Source organism: Schistocerca americana, chromosome X, assembly GCF_021461395.2.
Source record: "Schistocerca americana isolate TAMUIC-IGC-003095 chromosome X, iqSchAmer2.1, whole genome shotgun sequence".
In the NCBI taxonomy this organism is placed as follows: Eukaryota; Metazoa; Arthropoda; class Insecta; order Orthoptera; family Acrididae; genus Schistocerca; species Schistocerca americana.
In genome coordinates, this window is record NC_060130.1 from 489,823,372 (window position 1) to 489,835,801 (window position 12,430).

Consider the following 12,430-nt stretch of genomic DNA (forward strand, 5'->3'; position numbering starts at 1 on the left):
AAGTTTGTCTTTGTGCATTTCTTGCTCTGAGTGCTTCCTCAAGTTTATATTGTACTGGACTGTTTGTTAGGATTGCTGTGGACACTTGTTTCCTTCCTCGTCTAGTTGTAGTGCGAGCTGCTGCCTTGAGGTGTGGGCTTATGTTTTCAAAGGACCTGAAACACTCTTTTGGAGAATCACTGACTTCCACAGATTCTAAGTGGTCTGCTGTATGTGCAGACAAAAATTAGTCATCTGTAAATACATCAGAGTTAAAGGACAATATGCCTGAAACCCAAAAACCACTCAACAACCAAAATAAGTCAGTTCAGTGAAAAATCTTAGTTTCCTTCTTACTAGATAGCAACAACAGTTAAACTCACAGCTGCAAATTACAACACTGAAAAATGCAGGGAAAGAAACAATAGCCTAATGACAACAGCAGACATTTTTAATGCCCTTAAATGGCCAAAGTAATGGGAGGAACAAGTCTCCCTACTGATAAGTCCCATACGTATTTCAAGGTTACACCCTTGTAATTAGGTGCCTCTGTAGTGAATTATATTTCATGCGCTTCTTTTAGACATATAGGCTTTTTCTCCAGGTTTTCTTTATTTCCTCCGACCAATAGTCGATTCAGAGAAATTTTATAGGGATCCAATTGGAATTACATGTTTATTGTGTAAATTATGGTAAAAAATTTAATGCTATCAACAGGTTGACTCTACTGCCTTTGTTATCAGGGGAAGTCTCTCAAGAAGTGTGTTGAATAGATGATCATGGTCACACATATGGGATTTGATAGCAGATTTCATGTGGCAGTTTTTGAAGTATTCAGGTATTTGTCATGACCATTTTAAAATTTCGTCTTACAGTATCTTGCCTACTGTAAGATGTTAAAATGTAACACAAATTATTTGATACACACACCAGTGTCAGTAATTTATTTGTCTAACACCACTTTATAATGACAGAGGATATGTTGTATTAATAGAAGAAAAACAGTAATTGTATGTAGGGTGTCCCATGAGGAATGGTTAGTGCTCAGTGATATGACAGCAATGATCATGCAAAGCAAAAAAGTCTAGTAAACATGGGCTCTAAAATGCATACCTTAACAGCTGTGAGCACTGAGTCATCATCGTTACTATGCAACCTCTCTCTTCTTCTGAACAAGTGGTCATAGCTCTTAAGGTATGTATTTTAGATCACATGTTTACTAGACATTTTTGCATCAGATGATTGTTTGTGTCATTCCCCTGAATATGGTTCATTCCTCCTTGCATACCCAGTACACAGAAATTTGTGTAATGAGGAGCGGACAGGACAGGACAGGTGGTCAACCAACCTAAGCATGCTTGAAGTGATTTAGGTGAACCTAAATCAGAATCGCTAGTAGAGCATGAGCCTCTATCATCTCAAATTTGAGGTCTATGTATTAACAAATGCACTGCCCCAGTCACTTTACCTAACAGATTACATACATGTTTGGAATAGAAGCATAAATAAAAAATTATGCACTGTTAGTTTAGTCCTATTGCACTTGACACTGCACACTTGGAGGTAACATTAGGACCATGACCACACTGCTGTGCCTCTTATCACCTTCCCTTATGCCTGCCTATAAAATGAATCTTTATCCCCGTTACGACAAATGAGAATTTAAACTCAGAAAAGTGATGAGACATTATGTGCCGTCAATCACCTTATTCCAGTTTGGATTCTGGAGATATGTAGGCAGTACTGACCCTAAGACTTGCCTTAGAAGACAGATCAAAGAAAGGCAAGTGTGTGCTTATGGTATTTGAAGCCTTGGACATGGCTTTGGACATTATTGACTGAAATACTCTCTTCGAAATTCTGAAGGCAGCAGGGATAAAATACAGGAAGCAACAGGTATAAAATACAGGGAGCAACAGGTTATATATAGCGTGTACAGAAACCAGACAGAAGTTAGAAGAGTTGAGGGGTATGACTAGGGAAGCAGTGTTTGAGAAGGGAGAAACAGGATTGTAGCTTCTCTCTGATGTTGTTCAATTTGTACATAAAGCATACAGTAAAAGAAACCAAAGAAAAATGTGGAGAAAGAATTGAAGACCAGGGAGATGAAATAAAAAGCTTCAAAATTAGCCATTGAACTTGTAATTCTGTCAGAGAAAGCAAAGGACTTGGAGGAACAGCTGAATCGAATAGACAGTGTCTTAGGAGGAGGATATGAGATAAACACGCAGAAAAGCAAAACATGTGTAATGGAAGCACTGACGATGGCTGTATTAGAGAAGATATAAAATGTAGACTGCCACTGGAAAGAAAAGCATACCTGAAGAATGGAAATTTGTTAACATCAACTGTAAATTTTAGTGCTTGGGAAGTATTTCCCAAAGATATTTAGAGAGTAGGCTTGTACAGGAGTGAAACATAGACATAAGCAGTTCGAACAAAAAGAAAATACAAAAACATTTGAAATGTGATGGTATAGAAGAATGCTGAAGATTAGATGATTTGCTCATGTAACTAATTAGGAAGTAGTAACTTGACTTGGGGAGAAAAGAAATTTGTGGCATAACTTCACAAAAAGAGGAAATTGATTGATATACATTCTGAGATGTAAAGTGATCATAAAGTTAAATACTGGGATGTATATTGTGGAAGGAAAATGCTGGTTTTTTTCCCCATTCTTGTCCATTCAGACGAAGTGCTCTGCCTCCAATTGCGCTGTTGATATGAAACTGCGATCTTCCCTAGTTCGTTTCAAATTTCTGATATTTTCAAGTGTGAAGGATGATTTTTCATCTTCAGTACTTTTTTTTTTTCCATCCACCAGGTCCAGAAGAATTTGGCGGTAGTCACAAGTCAGTTTCTAACCTGCTGCAGGATAATCAATAAAAAAGTAGCCTACTTTTTAACTATAGAGAACACTGGTCATAACCATAGCTGCAGATGAAATAGCTTCAGCCATAGTAACAAATCAACACGCAACTAGTTTATTCTTTTTAAAACGGCCCAGAATTGCACAGAAATTCTTTTTACATTTGCTTTTTGTCAGCATTCAATAAATTTGCGCTGTTTTGGTGTATCATATAGAAACAAAAAAGTTTTGTGTAGAGAAACATATAGAAGCATGTGCCTGTGAGCTTAAATTAAATAAAGGCACATTTATAATTGTAACTGTATATAGGTCCCCATCAGGAAATTTTCATCTATTTCTGAAAAATTTGGACTCCTTGTTGTGCTATCTGTCAGACAGGGGGAAGCAAATTATTATTTGTGGGGACTTCAATGTAGATTCTCTGAAAGAGGGTAATAGGAAAAATGACCTTGAAGTATTACTTGGTTCTTTCAATTTGACACCCGTTATTGATTTTCCTACTCGGGTGGTAAAGGATAGCAGCTCACTGATAGATAACTTCTTTATAGACCAAGATAAGTTTAACCAGATAAATGCTCAGCCTGTTGATAATGGTCTTTCTGATCATGGTGCACAGCTGGTTACAATATATGACATAGCTCCATTCAGCAATACTAAACAGTCCTCCAAAGTAGTACGTTCAGTCAACGATTTAACAATTGCAAATTTCAGGGAAAGCCTACAGCAGTTAGACTGGGATGAGGTGTACCGTGAACCTGATGCCAATTTAAAATATAATTTATTTCATGACATTTTTGTAAATGCATTTGAAAACTGCTTCCCCAAGAAAATAGTTAAATATACTCGTAAGAAACCTTGTAACAAACCATGGCTTACTAAGGGTATAAAAATATCTTGTAACCGGAAAAGGGAAATGTATCTGACAGCAAGAAAGAGTAGTGACCCAGAAACTATCAAAAATTATAAAAACTACTGTGTTATACTAAGAAAAGTTATTAAAAAATCCAGGAGTATGTGTATCATGTCTGAAATCAGCAACTCTGATAATAAAATTAAAACAATTTGGAATATTATTAAAAGAGAAACAGGTCAACCAAGAGCAGAGGAAGACAGTATTACCATCAAATTGAATGAAAACTTTACGAACAAAAAGTCAGAAGTTGAAAATATTTTTAATAATAATTTTCTAAATGTTGTGGATATAGTAGGATCCAGGTGTTCATTAGAAGATGCTAGGCTGTTAATGGAAGAGGCCATACCTATGCAATTTGATACAATTGAAATCTCACCCACTTCTCCCTCTGAAATTAGGAAAATAATAAACTTGCTTAAAAGCAAAAACTCACATGGAATTGATGGCATTTCCAGCAAAATACTAAAAGCTTGTTCTCAACAGATAAGTAAGATTCTCAGCCACCTGTGTAATAGCTCTCTGGAACAGGGCATTTTCCCTGATAGACTGAAATATGCTATTGTTATACCTTTGCATAAAAAGGGGGATAGATCTGATGTCAACAATTACCATCCAATCTCCCTTCTAACAGCTTTATCCAAAATTTTTGAGAAAGTAATGTATTCAAGAGTAGCTTCACACATCTGTAAAAATGAAATACTAACAAAATGTCAGTTTGGTTTCCAGAAAGGTTTTTCAACAGAAAATGCCATATATGCTTTCACCAGTCAAATTTTGAATGATCTGAATAACCGAACACCTCCCATTGGGATTTTTTGTGATCTCTCAAAGGCTTTTGATTGTGTAAATCATGAAATTCTGCTAGACAAGCTCAAGTATTGTGGCATGAGTGGGACAGTGCACAAATGGTTTAATTCGTACCTAACTGGAAGAGTGCAGAAATTTGAAATAAGTAGTTCTCGTAACATGCAAAGATCAGCACATTCCTCAAACTGGGGAACTATCAAGAATGGGGTTCCACAAGGGTCAGTCTTGGGTCCTTTGTTGTTCTTATTATATATTAATGACTTGCCATTCTATATTCATGAAGAGGCAGAGTTAGTTCTCTTTGCTGATGATACAAGTATAGTAATCACACCTGAGAAACAAGAATTAACTGATGAAATTGTCAATACTGTCTTTCAGAAAATTACTAAGTGGTTCCTTGTAAACGGACTCTCACTGAATTTTGATAAGACACAGTACATACAGTTCCGTACAGTGAATGGTATGACGCCATTAATAAATATAGACCTTAATCAGAAGCATATAGCTAAGGTAGAATATTCAAAATTTTTAGGTGTGTCCATTGATGAGAGATTAAATTGGAAGAAACACATTGATGATCTGCTGAAACGTTTGAGTTCAGCTACTTATGCAATAAGGGTCATTGCAAATTTTGGTGATAAACATCTTTGTAAATTAGCTTACTACGCATATTTTCACTCATTGCTTTCATATGGCATCATATTTTGGGGTAATTCATCACTGAGGAATAAAGTATTTATTGCACAGAAGCGTGTAATCAGAATAATAGCTGGAGTCCACCCAAGATCATCCTGCAGACATTTATTTAAGGATCTAGGGATATTCACAGTAGCTTCTCAGTATATATACTCTTATGAAATTTGTTATTAACAACCAAACCCAATTCAAAAGTAATAGCAGTGTGCATAACTACAATACTAGGAGAAAGGACGATCTTCACTATTCAAGATTAAATCTAACTTTGGCACAGAAAGGGGTGAATTATACTGGCACTAAAGTCTTTGGTCACTTACCAAATAGTATCAAAAGTCTGACAGATAACCAACAAGTATTTAAGAAGAAATTAAAAGAATTTCTGAATGACAACTCCTTCTACTCCATAGAGGAATTTTTAGATATAAATTAAGAAAAAAAAAATATTAAAAAAATAAAAAAAATAAAAATAAAAAAACACGAAAAAAGTAGTTGTATTAACTTAAGTATGTTGTTAAATTAACCTAATTATGTCATGTATTGGAAAATTCGACTCGTTCCACATCATTACGAAATATCGTATTCATGATCCATGGAACTAGTATTAATCTAATCTAATCTAATCTAATCTATGCATTTGAAGGTGTGGGATGCCCTCTGTGTAAATCATAGAGAGAAGCATTGGCATGTTTTAATTCAGTTGAGTGTGAGCAATGCATAGGTTCCAAGTGTGTATAAATGAAAGAGAATTGTAGTTCGGTTACAACCAAATGAGGTGTGATGGGTTTGCTAAGACTGCCTCAAATTCAGGAGGATGGATTCTCATTTGACCATCCTGATGTAGGTTTTCTGAGGTTTTCCTTCAGGAAAATTCTAGGATGAATCCTTCAGTTAGGCCATAGCCTACCATCTCTCCTGTCCACATTACTTTGTTTTATCCATTTCTCTCTCTCTCTCTCTCTCTCTCTCTCTCTCTCTCTCTCTCTCTCTCTCACTTTTGATTAATGTTGCTTAGATCTTCAAGTGCCCTTAAGTCTTGTATTGTTGGACTTTGTAATCTGCATTTTTACACCGACTGTGTATCTTCTGGAAACAAAATGTGATTTTAGCGTTTCCTAAGTACCAGAAGTAATATCCTGTAACTTACATATGAAGGGTCCAGGATAAGAATGAGCTAGTCCAGGTTTTAAAAAAAAATTACAGAACTTTAATATTTCTGTTTAAATCTTTTCTACATCTTACATTTCTGTAAGATTGACATTTATTTTGCAAAATTGGAAACCTTAAGTAATATTCTATAAATATATAACAGTATTTTTGCATATTCATTCAAACTTTCATCGCTACTTGTGTAGAAGTGGAGTAAGAGTACCTTATTCAATGAGAGATGGGGCTGAGTCCTTGAATCGAAGGTAGCGGAAGCATTGTTTTTTCCTTTATCACCTGAAACAAGAATCAAACTATATTTAAAAAGTAGTACAAGATTGTCTGTTGTGAGAGCTTTAAAACACTTGGAAGACTGTAAGAATATTCTTGTGCTTCTAACCCACATTATTCCCCCCCCCCCCCCCCCCTTCAAAACCTTTGGTTACTGGTATGTCACAAGCGATGGATAGTAAGTCTTAAAATGTGAACTAGAACATTTCAGAATGTGGTGCTATACCATAGTAAAAGTTAGGTAAGGTTTGGAGATCATATCACAATCTTACTGGTATAAGAAAACTCGGGCAAATCGAAACTGTAATGTGTTGTATTCCTCAGCTGGACGAGCTGATTTCAAAGCAGCAGTCTCCCGTGATCCATAACAAGTTTTCCTGAATCTGACAAGCCTTGGGTAAGTTCTGTCTATGAAGATACACCTCTACTTGTAGACGAGCTTGAAGAATGCTGCCATTAAGGAAAAAAAAAGTTTCAGATGTAACTTCAATAACATTAAATGGAGAAATCTTTGACCAAGCTGTTGTGAACATATCTATCCAATCTTTGGGAACTTCTTTTTAAGCTTTCTGGTTTTGTAAGTCCCATGTTTTTATCCCATTCCAAATAAGAATGTCCTCTTGTTGGGATGTTGCTTTCAGTGTGTCAAATTTTCTATCTATTGTAACAAAATTCTGCAAAAATCGAATATGTAGTTCTTTCTTATATTGATATTTTTCACAGCCATGTCAGTTGCAACAAAATGTATGATTCATAATTACCTTTTTTTGTCAACACATTCAGGATAAAGGAAAACGTATTCTCTGCACTTGATAACCAGTGGATGTTGAAAGCATACATAGGTAGTTGCCATGTAGTGTAAGCAGAACTAGTTGTAGGCAGAGGCAGATTATGGCCGAAATGCATATATATGGCCTTATTTTCTGTGCTCTTTCAGCTTTGTTTTCTCCCTCATTTCATGAAACATGTTAGCTTGCAAGTTGTGAAAAATCATTTAAAGTTTTTAAATTCTCCTGTTCAGTCTCAGTACCTCTTATTTCTGCTAGCTCAGTGCCCTTTTATTTTTGCATTTCCAGCCATTTTACTGTGGCTGTATATGTGTCATAGGTACTACACTTATGTGTGGTGATACTCAAAGGAAATACCAAAATTCCTGTTAGGTGTGTGTCTGCACAGGGTGTTTAGAAATTCCCATTACAAACTTCAAGGAGTTGTAGACGGGAGTGCCCTCAAACTGTGTACTTGTAAGTTCCATTGTTAAATCTTGAAGCATGTTGTCAATTTTCTCCCATTTCATGAGACATTAATCTTTTTGTTTACCTCAGATAAGAGACCATACTTCTTCCCCCTTAGTTGGTGACCTTCCATACTTCCAGTACAGGCACCTTCCGTATCAGTATTTTCACAAAACTGCAGCTATGTTAGTGCATTACATACTGACCTGCGCACCTAGCTTGATGTGCTAAGAACGAACGTAATTACAAAAATATTTGACAACTGTTTGTCTGGGCTGCAACCTATATCGTTATTTACTTTAAAGACCAGCGCTTTGTGGACTAAACCTTTTTTCCCCCCGTTTGATATGGCCTGAGCTCTTTGTCTCCCTGTTCAGCTTTTTTTCAAAGCTCGTGTACTGTATAATAGCGCTCTCTCTCTCTCTCTCTCTCTCTCCCCCCCCCCCCCCCCCCGCCCCCCCCCCCCCCCCCCCCCCCCCGCCCCTCTATAAGTAGGGAATATCGGATCTGCTGTATACTTTCATATATACCAGTGAAAACTGAAAAATGGACTTTGCTCTTTCTTTTACTGGACCCTTCGTATGTCATTTAGTTCTGTGGAAGGGCTGATTCTGAACATTGCCCATCCTTCCTGCACCTGTTTCAAAATTGTAATGTATGTGTTGTTGTGGTCTTCAGTCCAAAGGCTGGTTTGATGCAGCTCTCAATCCTACTCTATCTTGTGCAAGTCTGTTCATCTCCAAGTAGCTACTGCAACATACATCCTTCTGAATCTGCTTAGTGTATTCATCTCTTGGTCTCAGTTTAGGATTTTTACCCTCCACACTCCCCACCCCGGTTGCTAAATTGGTGATCCCTTGATGCCTCAGAATGTGTCCTACCAACTGATCCCATCTTCTGGTCAGGTCGTGGCACTAATTTCTCTTCTCCCTAATTCTATTCAGTACCTCCTCATTAGTTACATGATCTACCCATCTAATCTATAGCATTCTTCTATAGCACTGCATTTTACATTGTCTTCTTGTCTAGACTGTTATTGTCCTTGTTTCAGTTCCATACATGGCAACACTCCATGCAAATACTTTCAGAAAGGACTTCCTAACACTTAAATCTATACTCGATATTAGCAAATTTCTCTTCGTCTGAAATGCTTTTCTTGCCATTGCCAGTGTGCATTTTATATCCTTCTTACTTCGACTATCATCAGTTATTTTGCTTCCCCCAATAGCAAAACTCGTTTACTACTTTAAGTGTGTCATTTCCTAATCTAAATCCCTCAGCCTCACCTGATTTAATTATACTACATTCCATTTTCCTTATTTTGCTTTTGTTGATGTTCATCTTATATCGTCCTTTGACGACACTGTCCATTCCGTTCAGCTTCTCTTCTAAGTCCTTTGCCTTCTCTGACAGAATTGCAATGTCATCAGCAAACCTCTAAGTTTTTATTTCTCCTCCCCGGACTTTAATTCCTACTCCAAATTTTTCTTCTGTTTCCCTTGCTGCTTGCTCAGTGCACAGATTGGATGATATTGAGGATAGGCTACAATCCTGTCTCACTCCCTTCCCAACCACAGCTTCCCTTTCATGCCCTCAACTCTTGTAACTGCCATCTGGTTTCTGTACAAATTGTAAATAGCCTTTAACTCCCTGTATTTTACTCCTGCCACCTTTAGAATTTGAAAGAGAATATTCCAGTCAACATTATCAAAACTCTACTCTAAGTCTACAAATGCTATAAACGTAGATTTGTCTTTCTGTAACTTATCTTCTATGATAAGTTGTAGGGTCATATTGCCACGTATGGTCCTACGTGTCTCCGGAATCTGAACTGATCTTCCCCGAAGTCAGCGTCTACAAGTTTCTCCATTCTTCTGTAAAGGATTTCTGTTAGTATTTTGCAGCCGTGACTTATTAAACTGATAGTTTGGTAATTTCTACACCTGTCAGCACCTGCTTTCCTTGGAATTGGAAGTATTATATTCCTTTTGAAGTCTGGGAGTATTTTGCCTGTTTCATACAACTTGCTCACAAGATGGAAGAGTTTTGTCATGGCTAGCTCTCCTCAGGCTAGTAGTTCTAATGGAATGTTGTCTACTCCCAGGGCCTTGTTTTGACTTAAGTCTTTCAGTGCTTTGTCAAATTCTTCATGCGGTATTGTATCTCCTTCTCATCTTCATCTACGTCCTCTTCCATTTCCAAAATATTACCCTGAAGTACATCTTGTATAGACACACTATATACTCCTTTCATCTTTCTGCTTTCCCTTGTTTGTTTATGACATGTTTTCCATCTGAGCTCTTGATATTTATAGAGGTGGTTCTCTTTGCTCCAAAGGTCTTTTTAATTCTCCTAGAGGCATCATCTGTCTTACCCATAGTTATATATGCTTCTACAGCCTTAAATTTGTCCTCTAGCCGTCCCTTCCTAGTCATTTTGCACTTTCTGTGGATCTCATTTTTGAGACGTTCGTATTCCTTTTCACCTGCTTCATTTACTGTGTTTCTGTATGTTCTCCTTTCATCAGTTAAATTCAGTATCTCTTCTGTTACCGAAGGATTTCTACTAGTCCTCGCCTTTTATCTTCTTGGTCCTCTGCTGCCTCCACTATTTATCTCTCAAAGCTACCCATTCTTCTTCTAGTATATTCCTTTCCGCTGTTCTTGTCAGTCATTCCCTAATGCCCCCTCTGAAATTTTCTAGAACCTCTGGTTCTTCCAGTTTATCCAAGACCCATCTCCTTCAATTCCTACCTTTTTGCAGTTTCGATCTGTAGTTCATCACCAGTAAATAGTGGTCAGAGTATACATCTGCTCCTGGAAATGTCCTACAGTTTAAAATGTCTTGCAGTTTAAAATCTGATTCCAAAATTATCTGTCTTACCATAATATAATCAGTCCGAAAACTTACGTTGTCTCCAGGTCTCTTCCACATATACCGTACATAGTCGAATGTAAGCCGCACCTAAGTCGCACCTGAAATTTGAGACTCGAAATTCAAGGGGAGAGAAAAGTTTTAGGCCGCACCTCCAAGTCGAAACAAAGTTGGTCCATTGTAATATGAGACACAATCTAGGTCGAATGAATGACGATACAGCTACAGTAGTTTGGTTCGAGTCATAAGCTTTACCAGGAAACCATTGCTATGCGTCAGGTGCTCCGTCCTTATTTATACCAGTACCCTTCCTTTTTCACGTGCTTCGTCTGGTTTGAATTGATTGCTTATTTTTCTTTGATCTGGTAAGCGCCGTTTTCTTTGTTATAGCTAAGCTGAAAATGCATTGCTGTACTGTCATGCATTGCTTGTCGCATTCTGATAATGATTGTTTATGGCCTGTCGCCGCTCACGGCATGGCTTGCTTTTGTGCGCGCTACTGCCACTTACAATTTAAAATAAATAAAATAAAAGAGAGAGAGAGAGAGAGGAATCGTCTCATTAGCGAAACAATGGCAAGAGACTGCTATTTGTTGTTACTTACACTGATGCTTTCTTTGATAATGATCAACAAGAACCAAATAATAGACTGCGTATGATAGATGATGTTCTGAACGAGAGTTTAGCGAAAATTTTTCTCCGTTTGAAAATCTTTGCAGGCGCCTCTTTAGTACATTACATTCTGCACAGAAATTAGTCATCTTAGATTTAAAAATCTAGTTAATTGATGTGCTTCATTTCTGACTGTATCACTATTAGGCATAAGAATAATACCAATATAAACGTGACATGATATGTATATTCTTCCGCGTTTGCTGTTGTCTCACTCTAGTTTCGTAGTTTATTAGGCAGACAGGATTTAAATGAGATGCAGCAAACACGAAACAATACATGGCAAAATGTTTATATTCGTATTATTCTTATGGTGAAGAGAATACTGCATGTGATTCACAATTCATAAAAGTTCCTATTAGCAACCATCTCTTCTCACAGGTAGGAAAAAATTCAGAACATAGAGTTGGCCGTATAGACTAACATCCCAAGCAGTCTTGCCAGTCTGGATTTTCGTAGTACATTGAAATGCTGCTATATTCGAAGATGAACAATACAGAATTTGTATTTACTTCATTGGATAATGTATGAAAATGCAGTGGTCGAAACTCGGGGCGGAGAAAAAAAGCTTGTCTTCGACCTTTTTACTTACGCAGAGGATTTGGTGCCAGTATTTATCTTTGTGCCTACAAAGCATGCCTCTGTAGCACTACATATATTCAACGGCAGAAGTTAGTTGTGGCGGCACCCACCAACATTTTTCAGAACTTCCGCTTGCTTTGCACTCGATTCTAAGCCGCAGGCGGTTTTTTGGATTACAAAAACCACAAAAAAAGTGCGGCTTAGATTTGAGTAAATACGGTACAACCTTCTTCCATGATTCCTAAACCAAGTGTTAGTTATAATTAAATTATGCTCTGTGCAAAATTCTACCAGGCAGCTTCCTCTTTCATTCCTTTCTCCCCATCCATATTCACCTACTACTTTACCTTCTCTTCCTTTTCCTACCTT

The 12,430-nt window shown here is 37.3% G+C and overlaps 1 protein-coding gene across 4 annotated transcripts in view; it reads left to right on the plus strand.

Annotated features, from left to right (window-relative positions):
* The window catches only part of LOC124555524 (zinc finger protein 84-like), a 299,284-nt gene that overhangs the window by 2,584 nt on the left and 284,270 nt on the right, over positions 1–12,430 (plus strand). The window lies entirely within an intron of this gene.